The 15,989-nt window shown below is 63.6% G+C and overlaps 1 non-coding gene across 1 annotated transcript; it reads right to left on the reverse strand.

Moving 5' to 3' along the window:
- Positions 1-12,451: 12,451 nt before the first annotated feature.
- On the reverse strand, positions 12,452-12,524 carry TRNAR-CCG (transfer RNA arginine (anticodon CCG)). The gene has a single exon. It is a non-coding gene; the product is annotated as a tRNA-Arg (tRNA).
- Positions 12,525-15,989: the final 3,465 nt, after the last annotated feature.

Raw genomic sequence — 15,989 nt, forward strand, 5'->3', positions numbered from 1 at the left:
CCTCACAGCCAGGAATTCCCTCCCAAAATCCCCTCCCCATGGGAAGCCACCCCCTGTCCCCCAACCCTCCAAAGGGACCACAACGAGACCAGGTGAAGAAAACGAGAAGGAAAACTCCTAAAAATAATAATTATCATTTCATAATTAGGAGTTGTAGAGCACTGCCCCCCCACTGGAGGAGAGCAGCGATTCCAGACTTTTCTTCCTTGGAATTTCAGGCCCTGAAGTGACGAGGGGGAGGCAGAGCCCGGGGAGGTCCTGTGGATTTTGGGGGACGGGGGGGTGGAGGAGCCAGGGGGGTGTCGTGGTTTAAAAAAAAAAAAAAAATTTCCTGGGGTGGAAGGGGAGGAGCTCTCCCTCCAGATCAGCCTCAACCCGAAAATCGGGGAGGGGGGGGGGGTCGGGAAAAAAGGTGGGAAAAGGAAAAACGGAAGAATTGTGACTGGAAACGAAGGAAGGAGGAAGAATTTGTACTGGAGAAATGTAAAATGTGGGATCAGAGCCAGCAGGGGGCGCTGTGATTGGTGGATCAGAGCCAGCAGGGGGCGCTGTGATTGGTGGATCACGGCCAGCAGGGGGCGCTGTGATTGGTGGATCACGGCCAGCAGTGGGCGCTGTGATTGGTGGGATCGGGGCCAGCAGGGGGCGCTGTGATTGGTGGGATCCGGGCCAGCAGGGGGCGCTGTGATTGGTGGATCAGAGCCAGCAGGGGGCGCTGTGATTGGTGGATCAGAGCCAGCAGGGGGCGCTGTGATTGGTGGATCAGAGCCAGCAGGGGGCGCTGTGATTGGTGGATCACGGCCAGCAGGGGGCGCTGTGATTGGTGGGATCAGACCCAGCAGGGGGCGCTGTGATTGGTGGGATCAGGGCCAGCAGGGGGCGCTGTGATTGGTGGATCAGGGCCAGCAGGGGGCGCTGTGATTGGTGGGATCAGGGCCAGCAGGGGGCGCTGTGATTGGTGGATCAGAGCCAGCAGGGGGCGCTGTGATTGGTGGGATCAGGGCCAGCAGGGGGCGCTGTGATTGGTGGATCAGGGCCAGCAGGGGGCGCTGTGATTGGTGGATCGGGGCCAGCAGGGCGCGCTGTGATTGGTGGGATCGGGTGGGCCAGCAGGGGGCGCTGTGATTGGTGGATCCCGGCCAGCAGGGGGCTCTGTGATTGGTGGATCCGGGCCAGCAGGGGGCGCTGTGATTGGTGGATCACGGCCAGCAGGGGGCGCTGTGATTGGTGGGATCCGGGCCAGCAGGGGGCGCTGTGATTGGTGGATCAGAGCCAGCAGGGGGCGCTGTGATTGGTGGATCAGAGCCAGCAGGGGGCGCTGTGATTGGTGGATCACGGCCAGCAGGGGGGCGCTGTGATTGGTGGGATCAGACCCAGCAGGGGGCGCTGTGATTGGTGGGATCAGGGCCAGCAGGGGGCGCTGTGATTGGTGGATCAGGGCCAGCAGGGGGCACTGTGATTGGTGGGATCAGGGCCAGCAGGGGGCGCTGTGATTGGTGGATCAGAGCCAGCAGGGGGCGCTGTGATTGGTGGGATCAGGGCCAGCAGGGGGGCGCTGTGATTGGTGGATCAGGGCCAGCAGGGGGCGCTGTGATTGGTGGATCGGGGCCAGCAGGGCGCGCTGTGATTGGTGGGATCGGGGCCAGCAGGGGGCGCTGTGATTGGTGGATCCCGGCCAGCAGGGGGCTCTGTGATTGGTGGATCCGGGCCAGCAGGGGGCGCTGTGATTGGTGGATCACGGCCAGCAGGGGGCGCTGTGATTGGTGGGATCAGAGCCAGCAGGGGGCGCTGTGATTGGTGGGATCAGGGCCAGCAGGGGGCGCTGTGATTGGTGGATCAGAGCCAGCAGGGGGCGCTGTGATTGGTGGATCGGGGCCAGCAGGGCGCGCTGTGATTGGTGGGATCAGAGCCAGCAGGGGGCGCTGTGATTGGTGGGATCAGGGCCAGCAGGGGGCGCTGTGATTGGTGGATCAGAGCCAGCAGGGGGCGCTGTGATTGGTGGGATCGGGGCCAGCAGGGGGCGCTGTGATTGGTGGATCACGGCCAGCAGGGGGCGCTGTGATTGGTGGATCGGGGCCAGCAGGGGGCGCTGTGATTGGTGGATCACGGCCAGCAGGGGGCGCTGTGATTGGTGGATCCCGGCCAGCAGGGGGCGCTGTTTGATTGATCAGAATTAATTAAATATTCATTAAAGCGAGGCCGGAACCGAGCCCGGAGGTCCCGGCTGGGCCGGGGGAGCTGCGGCGGCTCCGGTGCTCGGGATGGATGGGAAAAAAAATCCAAAATCAAATGGAAAAAATCCAAAATCAAACGGAAAAAATCAAAAATCAAATGGATAAAATCAAAAATCAAACGGCAGAAAGTGAAAACGAAATGGCAAAAATCAAAGATGAATTGGCAAAACTTAATATAATGTAATAAATAATGTAGTATAATTTAATAAAATGTAATATATTGTAATGTAATATAATATAAAATAATGCTCTTTATGTTAATGCATGTAATTTATATGATGTTATTGCGTATTACATGCATTATTTGTTTAATAATATGAACGATATAAATTATAATTATGTATTGATATAATAACATAAATATTATAATAGAGTAATCATAAGGGAAAAGAGAAGGGAAAAGGGAAAAAGGAAAGGAAATGAAATTCCAAACGATTTCGAATTCTTTCAAAATAATAATTTCAAATTGTTTCAAATCATTTCCAAATAATTTCAAAATTATTTCAATTCTTTTTGAAAATAATTTCAAATTAACTCAAAATTATTGGAAATCATTTCAGAATAAATATTTCAAATTCTTCCGAATTATTTGAAAATAATAATTTCAGATTATTTCAATTTGTCTCAAAACATTTCCAAAAACCAATTTCAAATCCTTTCAAAATAATAATTTGAAATTATTTCAAATCATTCCAAAATCATAATTTCATTTATTCAGAGCCTCCCAGTGCCCCCCCCAGTGCCCTCCCCGTGTTCCCAGTGCCCTCCCAGTGCCCTCCCAGTCACTCCCAGTCACCCCCAGTGCCCTCCCAGTGCTCCCAGTGCCCTCCCAGTCCCTCCCAGTGCCCCCCCAGTGCCCTCCCAGTCCCTCCCATTCATTCCCAGTGCTCCCAGTGCCCTCCCAGTGCTCCCAGTGCCCTCCCAGCGCCCTCCCAGTGCCCCCCCAGTGCCCCCCCAGTCACTCCCAGTCACCCCCCAGTGCCCTCCCAGTGCTCCCAGTGCCCTCCCAGTGCCCCCCCAGTGCCCTCCCAGTGCCCTCCCAGTGCCCCCAGTGCCCCCCCCAGTGCCCTCCCAGTCCTTCCCAGTGCCCCCCCAGTGCCCTCCCAGTTCTCCCAGTGCCGTCCCAGTGCTCCCAGTGCCCCCCCAGTCACTCCCAGTCACTCCCAGTCGTTTCCACTGCCCTCCCAGTGCCTTCCCAGTGCCTTCCCAGTGCCCTCGAAGTGCCCTCCCAGTGCCCTCAAAGTGCCCTCCCAGTGCCCTCCCAGTTCTCCCAGTGCCCTCCCAGTTCTCCCAGTGCCCCCCCCAGTCACTCCCAGTCGTTTCCACTGCCCTCCCAGTGCCCTCCCAGTGCCCTCCCAGTGCTCCCAGTGCTCCCAGTACCCCCCAGTGGCCTCCCAGTGCTCCCAGTTACCGGCCCAACGAGAGCTCATGGGCGTTGGGCACCCACACGGTGTTCCAGGTGTGCACCTGCCAGGGCGTCTCCATCCGGGAATTCTCCTTCTTCCCGCACGAGGACGAGGTGCTGATCCCGCCCTTCGAGACCTTCAACGTCACCAAAGTCATCCCCAAAGGGGACAAAGTGGAGATCCACCTCCACTCCACTGGCACCTACAGCAAATACAACTGCGAGTGGGTGACAGGTGGGGACAGCCTGGGGACAGCCTGGGGACAGCCTGGGGACATGGGGACAGCCTGGGGACAGCCTGGGGACATGGGGACAGCCTGGGGACATGGGGACAGCAATGGGGACAGCCTGGGGACAGCCTGGGGACAGCCTGGGGACAGCCTGGGGACAGCCTGGGGACAGCAATGGGGGACAGCCTGGGGACAGCAATGGGGACATGGGGACAGCCTGGGGACAGCCTGGGGACAGCCTGGGGACAGCCATGGGGACATGGGGACAGCCTGGGGGACAGCCTGGGGACAGCAATGGGGAGATGGGGACAGCCTGGGGACAGCAATGGGGACAGCCTGGGGACAGCCTGGGGACAGCCTGGGGACATGGGGACAGCCTGGGGACAGCCTGGGGACAGCAATGGGGACATGGGGACAGCCTGGGGACAGCCTGGGGACAGCAATGGGGACAGCCTGGGGACAGCCTGGGGACAGCCTGGGGACATGGGGACAGCCTGGGGACAGCAATGGGGACATGGGGACAGCAATGGGGACAGCCTGGGGACAGCCTGGGGCCATGGGGACAGCCTGGGGACAGCCTGGGGACAGCCTGGGGACACCCATTGGGGCTATGGGGACACCCATTGGGGCCATGGGGACACCCATTGGGGCCATGGGGACACCCAATGTGGCCATGGGGACACCCAATGTGACCATGGGGACACCCATTGGGGCCATGGGGACAGCCATGATGAGGCACAGGGGACAATGACACTCCCTGGGGATGGGGGACAGGGCCAGGGGCACCCACGGAGTGTGTGGGGACAAGGACACCCCGTGCTGGGGACACCAAGTGTGGGGACAGGGATGGGGACAGGGACAGGGATGGGGACAGGGACAGGGACCCCAGTACCATTCCCAGTGTCCCCAGTGCTCCCAGTGCTCCCAGTGCTCCCAGTGCCCTCCCAGTGCCCCCCAGTGTCCCCAGTGCTCCCAGTGCTCCCAGTGCTCCCAGTGCCCTCCCAGTGCCCTCCCAGTGCTCCCAGTGTTCCCAGTGCCCCCAGTGCCCTCCCCAGTGCCCCCCAGTGCCCTCCCAGTGCCCCCAGTGCCATTCCCAGTGCACTGGGATGGGAAACTGGGTGACCTGGGAGAATGTCCCCAAAATGTCCCCCCTGTCCCCTTGTCACCAAATGTCACCCGGAAGTTCCGGGTTAATTACCCCTAATTAGGATTAACGGGTCTGTGGTGACAAGGTCCCGGCGTTGCTGGTGGCACTTCCTGGTGCCACCTCGGCACCGTCACCGGGCAAAGTCCCCGTGGGAACGGAACCCCCGGGACAGCCGGGATGGGGTGGGGACAGCGGGACTTTGGACACCGGGGGGGACCGGGGGGACATTGGGATGGATATGGGGACACTGGGACACACGGGGACACAGTGGGGGGTGGCCCTGGGACATCAGTGAGCGCTGGGGCCGTGGTCGGGCCGGGCTGTGTCACCCTGGGCGGGACAGGATGGGACACCACGTGACATTTGGTGACAGGACAGGTGGCACTGCGAGATGTGACACCCCATGACGTGTGTGACACCCTGCAGCAGCCACAGGTGACACTGGCACTCACAGGTGTCCCCGACACCCACAGGTGTCCCCAGCACCCAGGGGTGCCCGGCTCACCCAGGTGTCCCTGTGGGATCCGTGGCGTGGCCCCAGGGTGACACACCTGGGCCGTGTGGAGAGAGGGGGGGGGGGGGGTGGCCTTGGGGACAAATTCCAGCCCGGCATTGCGGCATGGAGTGGCACAGGTGACGTGGAGTGGCACAGGTGACGTGGAGTGGCACAGGTGGCACAGGTGGCACCGGGCGTGGCACCGCGTGGGGGGACACGGGACACCCAGAAAGAGGCCACGAGTGTCACACGCGGTTTGTGCCACAGGTGACACGCGTGTCACACGTGTGCCACGCCACGATGGGCCCCCTGGGACAGGTGTGACACGCGTGTCACCTGTGCCACCTGTGCCACCTGTGCCACCTGTGCTGGGCCCTTGTCCTGGCGAGGCTTTGGGGGACAGCACCCCAAAGGTGGCACCAGGGTCCTAAAAGTGACACCAGAGTCCCAAAAGTGACCCCAGCACCCCCAAAGGTGACACCGGTACCCAAAGGTGACCCCAGAACCTGCTCTGGGTGTCCCCGTTCCCCATCCAGGGGTGTCCCTGTGCCCGTTGGGTGACAGGTGGGTGACCCAAGGGTGTCCTGGGGTGCCCCAGGGGTGTCCCAGGCAGGTTTTTGGTGTCCTGGGGGTCACCCAGGGGTGTCCCAGGGGTGCCCCAGGTGTCCCAGAGGTGCTGGGCTGGGCCTTGGGTGCCCCTGGGGTGACCTGAGGGTGTCCCAGGGGTGTCCCAGGGGTGTCCCAGGAGTGCCCAGGTGTCCCTGGGGTGCCCCAGGAATGTCCCAGGGGTGTCCCAGGGGTGTCCCAGGAGTGCCCAGGTGTCCCTGGGGTGCCCCAGGAATGTCCCAGGGGGTGTCCCAAGGGTGCCCTGGGGTGTCCTGAGGGTGCTGGGGCAGGGTTGGGTGTCCCTGGGGTGTCCCACAGGTATCTTGGGAGTGTCCCAGGGGTGCTGTGCTGGGCCTTGCGTGTCCCAAGGGTGCCCCAGGAGTGTCCCAGGATGTCCCCAGGTGGGGATTGGGTGTCCCTGGAATGTCCCAGGGGTGTCCCAGGATGACCCAGGGGTGCCCAGGTGGGGACTGGGTGTCCCAGGGGTGTCCCAGGGGTTTCCCAGGGATGTCCCAGGTGTCCCCAGGTGGGGATTGGGTGTCCCTGGAATGTCCTGGGGGTGTCTTAGGGCTGTCCCAGGTGTCCCAGGGGTGTCCTAGGGGTGTCCCAGGTGACCTGGAGTTGTCCCAAGATGTCCCAGGTGTCCCCAGGTGGGGACTGTGTGTTTCTGGGGTGTCCCAGGTGTGTCCCAGGATGTCCCAGGTGTCCCCAGGTGTGGACTGGGTGCCCCAGGGGTGCCCCAGGGGTGTCCCAGGTGTCCCAAGGTAGGGATTGGGTGTTTCTGGGGTGTCCCAGGATGTCCCAGGTGTCCCCAGGTGGGGACTGGGTGTCCCAGGGGTGTCCCAGGTGTCCCAAGGTAGCGATTGGGTGCTTTAGGGGGTGTCCCAGGATGTCCCAGGATGTCCCAGGATGTCCCAGGTGTCCCCAGGTGTGGACTGGGTGTCCCAGGGGTGTCCCAGCGGTGTTTTTGGAGTGTCCCAGGGGTGTCCCGGGGGTGTCCCAGGTGTCCCCAGGTGTGGACTGGGTGTCCCAGGGGTGTCCCGGGGGTGTTTTTGGGGTGTCCCAGGGGTGTCTCAGGATGTCCCAGGTGTCCCCAGGTGTGCACTGGGTGTCCCGGGGGTGTTTTTGGGGTGTCCCGGGGGTGTCGCGGAGCTGTTGCGGCTTGCGGGCCGGGCCCTGCGGGGTGAATGAATCGTTACCCGGGCCAATCTCATCCCGGGCCAATCAGGGCCGCGATCCCGGGCGGGTTTTACAGCCCCGCTACCCCACGGTGCCCAACGGCCACCAGCGCTGCCACCCCAGTGCCACCAGCGCCGCCACCAGCGCGGCCACCAGCACCCCGCCATGGCCCGGCCGTGGCTACTGCTGGCCCTGGCTGTGCCAGCCGCGCTGGCCGTGCCCTCGGCGACACGAGCCAAGGGTGACCCCGGGGTGGCCCTGGTGGCCCTGGAGGCGCTGTGGCGTCGGGCGAGGGACAGTTGTGTGGCGGGGAGCTGCGGGAACTCGTGGCACAGGTGGCCGGCCGTGCGCAGTGCCCGCGAGAGCCGTGCGGAGAGGTGAGACCGCGCCCGCCCCGCGGGGACAGCCACGGCGACATCGCGACAGAGAGGGGACAAAGTCCGGCTGGCACCGGCTGGCATGGCCCCGAGGGGGGAGGGGAGGGAGGGGAGGAAGGGGGGGTGGGGGGAATGGCGGGGGGGGGTGTGGGGAGGGGGATGGGTGTGGTACCTGCGGTACCTGTGCTGTGTGTGTGGCCTGGGTTGTGTTACCTGTGCCACCTGTGCCACCTGTGCCATGTGCCGGGTGGTGCCGTGTGCACCTGTGCTGTGTTACCTGTGCTGTGTCACCTGTGCTGTGTTACCTGTGCTGTGTTACCTGTGCCGCTCGTGTCAGGAGATTTGTGTCACCTGTCGTGTGTTACCTGTGCTGTGTCACCTGTGCTGTGTGTGCCAGGCCATTTGTGCCACCTGTGCCGTGTGTGCCACCTGTGCTGTGTCACCTGTGTTGTGTTACCTGTGCTGTGTGTGTGCCAGGCCATTTGTGCCACCTGTGTTGTGTCACCTGTGCTGTGTCACCTGTGCTTTGTGTGTGCCATGTGTGCCAGGCCATTTGTGTCACCTGTGCTGTCACCTGTGCCGTGTGTGCCACCTCTGCCGTGTCACCTGTGCTGTGTCACCTGTGCTGTGCCACCTGTGTCACCTGTGCCATGTGTGCCAGGCCATTTGTGTCCACCTCTGCTCTGTGTCACCTGTGCTGTGTTACCTGTGCTGCGTCACTTGTGCTGTGCCACCTGTGCCACCTGTGCCATGTGCCAGGTGATGCCGTGTGCACCTGTTCTGTGTTACCTGTTCTGTGTTACCTGTGCTGTGTCACCTGTGTCACCCGTGCCATGTGTGTCACCTGTACCGTGTGTGCCGGGCCATTTGTGTCACCTGTGCTGTGTCACCTGTTCCACCTGTGCCACCTGTACCGTGTGTGCCAGGCCATTTGTGCCACATGAGCTGCGTCACCTTTGTCACTTGTGCCACGGGTAGGTGGTGCCGTGTGCACCAGGTGTGCCACCTGGGCCAGGCCATTTTGTGCCATTTCGCAAATGCCACCCACCTGTGCCACGTGTGCCATGCCATGAGTGCCACCTGTCCTGTGCGTGTCACCTGTCCCAACTGTGCCATGTGTCCCGTGTCACCTGTCCCGTGTGTGTCACCTGTGCCATGTGTGTCACCTGTGCCGTGTGTGTCACCTGTGCCAGCCCGTGCTGTGTTTCCCGTGCCCTGCTCCTGTCCCCCCCCGTCCCTTGTCACCCCCTGACGCTGTCCCCTGTCCCCGCAGTGTCCCTCGGTGCCAGCGCTGCTGGCCCCTGGCCGGGAAGGCCCCGGGTGGCACCGCCGGGCTCGGGGCCACCGAGCTGTCGTGGCTGGGGGCCGCCGTGGTGGCCACGCTCAGGGACCCCCCGGCCACCTGCGGGGACATCGGTGGTGACAGCGATGGGGACACCCACGGGGACACCGAGGCCACCACGGAGTCCTGGGCCAGCCGCGTCCGTGCCCTGCACCGCGAGTTCGCCACCGATGTCACCGGCAATGCCACCACCGATGTCACCGGCAATGTCACTGTCACTGTCGCTGTCGCGGGCCATGGTGGCCCCGGGCTCCCGGAGGTGGCCGAGCTGCTGGCGGCCATCGAGCCCAACTACCGAGGTGACAACGGCCACCAGGTGAGGGGACACGGGGACATTGGGGGGGTGGGGACATGGGGACACAGGGGACACACCTGTCACAGGAAGTGGCAGCGGCTGTGGGGCACAGACAGGTGACAAATGTCACAGGTGTGTCGTGGGGAGGTGACACACCTGTCACGGGCACCATTGCCCAGCCCCTCATGTCACGGTGGGCGGGGGTGACACGGTGACATTGAGGTGACCTGAGGGTGACATTTGGGTGTCACAGGCCTGCGTGGACGCTCGGGGGGGTGCTGGCAGCCACGGCCGCGGTGTCCCCAAGGGTGGCGAGCGGGCGGGCGCTGGTGGCACTCGGGGTCCTGGTGCTGCGTGGCCGCCACCTCTGCCCTGGGGACAGCGGGGACAGCGGGGACACCCCCAGCCCTCGGTGTGGGGACAACACCTGGCACTGCGGGGACACCGGCGACATCGACACCCCCCCACGGGGACACGGACAGCTGGCACGGTGACATCGACCCTAGGGACACTGAGAGCCACCACGGCCCCACGGTCCCCAGCTCGGGGGACATTGGTGACAATGTCACTGTCCCCACGGCCACCAACAGCACCGGGCCCGCGGAGCAGCTCAGCGTCACCCAGAGTGAGTGGGGACAGGGAGGGGACACGGGGACACAGGGTGGGGACAGGGAGGGGACAACGACAGGGCTGGGGCAGTGTCCTGCTGTCGCTGTCGCTGTCGCTGACCCCGTGTCGCTGTCGCAGGGTACCTGTTGGGGACACTGACGGCTCTGGCGCTGGCTCTGGTGCCGCTGGTGGGGCTGGCCCTGGTGCTGTGTCCCCGCTGTCCCCTGTGCTCCCGCTGTCCCCGTGGATGTCGCCAATGTCGCCTGTGTCGCTGCTGTCCCCGGAGTTGGTGGCGCCCCCTGCTGGACGGGCTGGCGGCCGGGGCGCTCAGCGGGGACGCGCTGCTGCACGTGCTGCCAGAGGTGGGGACACTGGGGACATTGGGGACACTGGGGGGACACTGAGGGGACACTGACGGGACACTGGGGACACTGGGGACACTGGGGACACTGGGGGGACACTGAGGGGACACTGACGGGACACTGGGGACATTGGGGACATTGGGGACATTGGGGACACTGAGGGGACACTGGGGACACTGGGGGACATTGGGGGACATTGGGGGACATTGGGGGGACATTGGGGACACTCGGGGGACATTGGGGGGACATTGGGGACAGTCGGGGGACACTGGGGACACTGGGGACACTGGGGACATTGGGGACATTGGGGACATTGGGGGACATTGGGGGACACTGGGGACACTGGGGACATTGGGGACATTGGGGACATTGGGGACATTGGGGGGACACTGGGGACACTGGGGGACATTGGGGGACATTGGGGGACATTGGGGGGACATTGGGGACACTCGGGGGACATTGGGGGGACATTGGGGACACTGGGGACACTGGGGGAGCATTGGGGACACTGGGGACATTGGGGACATTGGGGGACATTGGGGGACATTGGGGGGACATTGGGGACACTGGGGGGACATTGGGGACACTGAGGGGACATCGGGGGGGACATCAGGACCACAGGAGGTGACAGTGGGGACCTGGTGAAGACCCCGGGCACGGTGACGCGGGGGGGGGGGGGGGCGGGGGGACACACGGCTGGGGGGGGGGAGGGGGGAGGTGACACCGATGCCACCACTCGTGTCCCCACAGGCGCTGGGGGTCCACAGCCACTCGGGGGGGTCGCACGAGGATTCCCACGGCCTCCCCTGGGAACTGCTGGGGGTCCTGGGGGGGCTCTACGGGGGCTTCGTCCTGGAGCGGCTGCTGGGGGGGCTGGGACACCCCCCCGAGGAGGTGGGGACACGGGGAGGGGACATTGGGGACACTGGGGGAGGGGCTGGGACACGGGGAGGGGACATTGGGGACACTGGGGGGGGGGATGGGACACGGGGAGGGGACATTGGGGACATTGGGGGAGGGGCTGGGACACGGGGAGGGGACATTGGGGACATTGAGGGGACATTTGGGGGGGGCTGGGACCCCCTCCCCAAGGATGTGGGGGTGGGAGTGGAATTTGGGGGGGGCTGAGGGACCCTCAGACGACCCCTCCCCTCCCCCCCCCCCCCCGGGAATGGGGTGTAAATTTGGGGGGGGGGGGGGGGGGTTATGGGGGAGTTGTGGGACTTGGGGGGGGGGGAATTTGGGGGTTTAATGAGTCTGGGGGTGATGGGGGAGGGGAGATTTGGGGGTACAGCAGCTCCTCCCCCCCCCCCCCCCCCCCCCCCCCCCCCCCCCGGCAGGTAAAGGATGGAGACCCCAGCCCTGAGCCCACCCGGAGCACAGAGGAGCTGACCAATCACGGTGAGGCCCCGAATCCCCCAAAACCCCCAAATTCTCCCTCAAAAATCCTCAAATGCCCCCAAAATTCCTCAAATCCCCCCAAAATTCCTCAAAATCCCCCCCAAAACTCCCCAAATTCTCCCTCAAAAATCCTCAAATGCCCCCAAAATTCCCCAAATTCCTCCCTCAAAACTCCTCCAATCCCTCCAAAACTCCCCAAATTCTTTCCCAAAACTCCCCAAATTCACTCTAAACCTCCCCAAATCCCCTGGCAATTCCTCAAATCCCCCCCAAAATTCCCTGAATCCCCCCCAAAACTCCTCAAAATCCCCCCAAAACTCCTCAAAATCCCCCCAAACCTCCCCAAATCCCTCCCCAAAATTCCTTGAATCCCCCACGAAACTCCTCAAATCCCCCCCAAACTCCCCCAAATTCTCCCTCAATACTCCCAAAATCCCCCCAAAATCCCCTCCAAACATCCCCAAATCCCCCCCAAACCTCCTCAAATCCCCCCTAAAATTCCCCGAATCCCCCTCAAAACGCCCCAAATCCCCCCCAAATTCCTTGAATCCCCCCCAAAAACTTCTCAAATCCCCCCAAAACTCCCCCAAATTCTCCCTCAATACTCCCCAAATCCCCCCCAAAAATCCACCCCAAACCTCCCCAAATCCCCCTAAAATTCCCTGAATCCCCCCCAAAACTCCTCAAATCCCCCCAAAATCCCCCGAACCCCCCTCCCCCCCCAGCCTCCCCGCCACCCCAGACCCCTCCCCAGGTAAAAGGTGGGGCCGACCCAGGTGGGACTCGAACCCACAATCCCCAGCTCCGGAGGCTGATGCCTTGTCCATTAGGCCACTGGGCCGTGCGCGCGCCAGCGGCGCCGGGCGCCACCTGGGGGCGCTCCCGGACCCCACCCGGGCAAGGGGAGGGGACACGGAGGGGACCCCTGGGTGTCACCAGGTGACCCCCAAGTCCTTTTTGGGTGTCCCCAGGTGTCCTATGGGTGTCCTGTGGGTGTCACCAGGTGACCCCCAAGTCCTTTTTGGGTGTCCCCAGGTACTTTTGGGTGACCCCAGGTGACCCCAGGTGTCCTGTGGGTGTCCCCAGGTGACCCCAGGTGCCCATGGGTGACCTATGGGTGTCCCCCAGGTGACCCCAAGTCCTTTTTGGGTGTCCTATGGGTGTCCTGTGGATGTTCCCAGGAGACCCCAAGTCCTTTTCGGGGGTCCCCAGGTGTCCTGTGGATGTTCCCAGGAGACCCCAAGTCCTTTTCGGGGGTCCCCAGGTGTCCTGTGGGTGACCCGTGGGTGTCACCAGGTGCACCTTAGTGACCCCAGGTGTCCATAGGTACCTGTGGGTGTCCCCAGGTGACCCCAAGTCCTTCTCGGGGGTCTCCAGGTGTTCTGTGGGTGTCCCCTCGGTGACCCATGGGTGACCCGTGATGACCCGTGTCTCTCTCCCTGTCTCTCTCCTGTCTGTCCCATGTCTGTCTGTCTATCCCGTGTCTGTCCCATGTCTGTCCCGTGTCTGTCCCGTGTCTGTCCCGTGTCGGTCCCGTGTCTGTCTGTCTGTCCCATGTCTGTCCCATGTCTATCCCGTGTCTGTTTGTCTGTCCCGTGTCTGTCTGTCCCGTGTCCCGTGTGTGTCCCGCAGGTTCGGGCCCGGCGCAGGCGCTGTTGCTGGCGGCAGGGGGCGCTGTTCACCGCCTGGCGGACGGGCTCGCGCTCGGCTCCGCCTTCGCCGCTTCCGGCAGCGCCGGGGCGGCCGCGGGGGCGGGGCTGGCCCTGCACGAGCTGCCGAGAGCGCTCAGTAAGGGGCGGGGCTTGGGGGAAATGGGGCGGGGCTGGCCCTGCACGAGCTGCCGAGAGCGCTCAGTAAGGGGCGGGGCTTGGGGGAATGGGGCGGGGCTTGGGGAAATGGGGCGGGGCTGGCCCTGCACGAGCTGCCGAGAGCGCTCAGTAAGGGGCGGGGCTTGGGGGAAAGGGGCGGGGTTGGGGTAAGGGGGCGGGGCTTGGGGAAATGGGGCGGGGCTGGCCCTGCACGAGCTGCCGAGAGCGCTCAGTAAGGGGCGGGGCTTGAGGAAATGGGGCGGGGCTTGGGCAACGGGGCGTGGCTGGCCCTGCACGAGCTGCCGAGAGCGCTCAGTAAGGGGGCGGGGCTTGAGGAAATGGGGCGGGGGCTTGGGGAAATGGGGCGTGGTTGGCCCTGCACGAGCTGCCGAGAGCGCTCAGTAAGGGCCGGGGCTTGGGTGAAAGGGGCGTGGCTTGGGAAATGGGGCGTGGTTTGGTGAAGGGGCGTGGTTTGGGGAGAGGGGGCGGAGTTTATGTGGGGTGGGGGCTAGGGGGTGCACACGGTGGGGGGAGGGGCAAACTGGGGGGGGGGGGGGGGGGGGGGTGTCCCTGTGGGGCTCGGGGGGTAGTGCCAGGTTTGGGGACACTGGGAGGGGTCTCAGTGTCACTGTCCCCCCACAGAGCTGTCAGTGTCACTGTCCCCTCAGTGTCCCTGTCCCCTCAGGGCTCTCAGTGTCCCTCAGAGCTCTCAGTGTCCCTGTCCCCCCGCAGGTGACGCGCTGGTGCTGTCGCAGTCCGGCCTGGGGACACGGCGGGTGGTGGCCCTGGCGGTGGCCGCGGCGCTGCCGGTGGTGCCGGGGGTGGTGGCCGGGCTGGCCCTGGGCACCGCCCCCGCTGCCCGCACCTGGCTCGCGGCCGTGGGTGGGGGCTTCCTGCTGCACCTGGCGCTGTGTCACATGGTGAGGGACATCGGGGACCTTGGGGACATTTGGGGACAGTGGGGGACACTGGGGGACATTGGGGGACATTGGGGACAGTGGGGTGAGCCTCAGGTGTCCTGTAGGTGCCCGTGGGTACCCGTAGGTGTCCCCAGGTGTCCCCCAGGTGACTTTCAGCTATCTCAGATGACTCTCAGGTGTCCCCAGGTGACTTTCAGGTATCTCAGGTGACTCTCAGGTGTCCCACAGGTTACTTTAAGGTATCTCAGGTGTCCCTAAGTGACTCTCAGGTGACTCTCAGGTGTGCCCAGGTGCCCCCAGGTGACTCTCAGGTGTCCCACAGGTACCGGCCATGCTGTCGGTGCGCAGTCCCCGGCCGTGGGCGCTGCTGGTCCTGCAGAGCCTGGGGCTGCTCGGGGGCTGGGGGCTGCTGCTGCTGCTGGCCCTGGCCGAGGAGGGGGACGGGCACTGAGACCCCCCCCGGGATCACCTGACATCGGGATCAGCACCTGGGACAGCAGCTGGGGACACCTGGACACACCTGGGCACACGTTGACACACCTGGAGACAGCTGGAGACACACCTGTACATACCTGGAAATAGCTGGGGACCATTCTGGGTCCCCCTCGGACCCCCCCGATATAGGGATCGCCGGGAATCCGCACCTGGGAACACCTGGACACACCTGGAAATACCTGGAAATATCTGGACATGCCGGGAACAGCACCTGGACACACCCCAGGCACACTGGGCACACCTGGGCACACACCTGGACATACCTGGGAGACCTCCAGGACTTCCCCCCGACATCGGGGTTGCTGGCAATCACTTCTTGGACACACCTGGGAGCACCTGGGCACACCTGGAGCCAGCTGGGGTCACCCCCCAGAGACACCCCCGGGGGTGGGAATGGGGGCAATAAAGGTGGAGAAGGAGCTGGAGTCTTGGATTTGGGGTTGGAGGGGTACTGGGACGGACTGGGAGGGTACTGGGGGCATTGGGGGGCACTGGGAGGGCACTGGGGGGCACTAAGAGTGTCTATGAGGGACTGGGAGGGACTGGGATGGACTGGGAGACACTGAGAAGCTACTGGGGGGGCACTGGGAGGGTACTGGGGGGATACTAGGTAGTAGCGGGGGGTACTGGGGAGCACCGGGGATACTGGGAGGCACTGGGAGGGCACTGGGATTGACTGGGAGGGTACTGGGAGGCACTGGGAGGCACAGGGAGGGTACTGGGAGGCACTAGGAGGCACAGGGAGGGTACTGGGAGGCACTGGAAGGCACTGGGAGGGTACTGGGAGGAACTGGAAGGCACTGGGATTGACTGGGAGGGTACTGGGAGGCACTGGGAAGGTACTGGGGGAGTACTGGGAGGTACTGGAGGAGCAGAAGCCCCATAGGGACCTATGGGGTCCAGCCCAATTTAGGGGGTCCACGACCCCTCCAGACCCTCCCCATGGGGTCCAACCCCTTTTAGGGGCGTCCAGAACCCCCCGTCCCCCTCCAAACCCCCCCAAATCCCCCCAAAATGGGGGTGGGTTTTTTGGGGGGATCCTCCGGGGTCCCCGGTTCGAGTCCCGGCTCCGCTGGAGGACCA

The sequence above is a fragment of the Sturnus vulgaris genome, unplaced genomic scaffold (assembly GCF_052056855.1).
Source record: "Sturnus vulgaris isolate bStuVul1 unplaced genomic scaffold, bStuVul1.hap1 Scaffold_1955, whole genome shotgun sequence".
NCBI classification, from domain to species: domain Eukaryota; kingdom Metazoa; phylum Chordata; class Aves; order Passeriformes; family Sturnidae; genus Sturnus; species Sturnus vulgaris.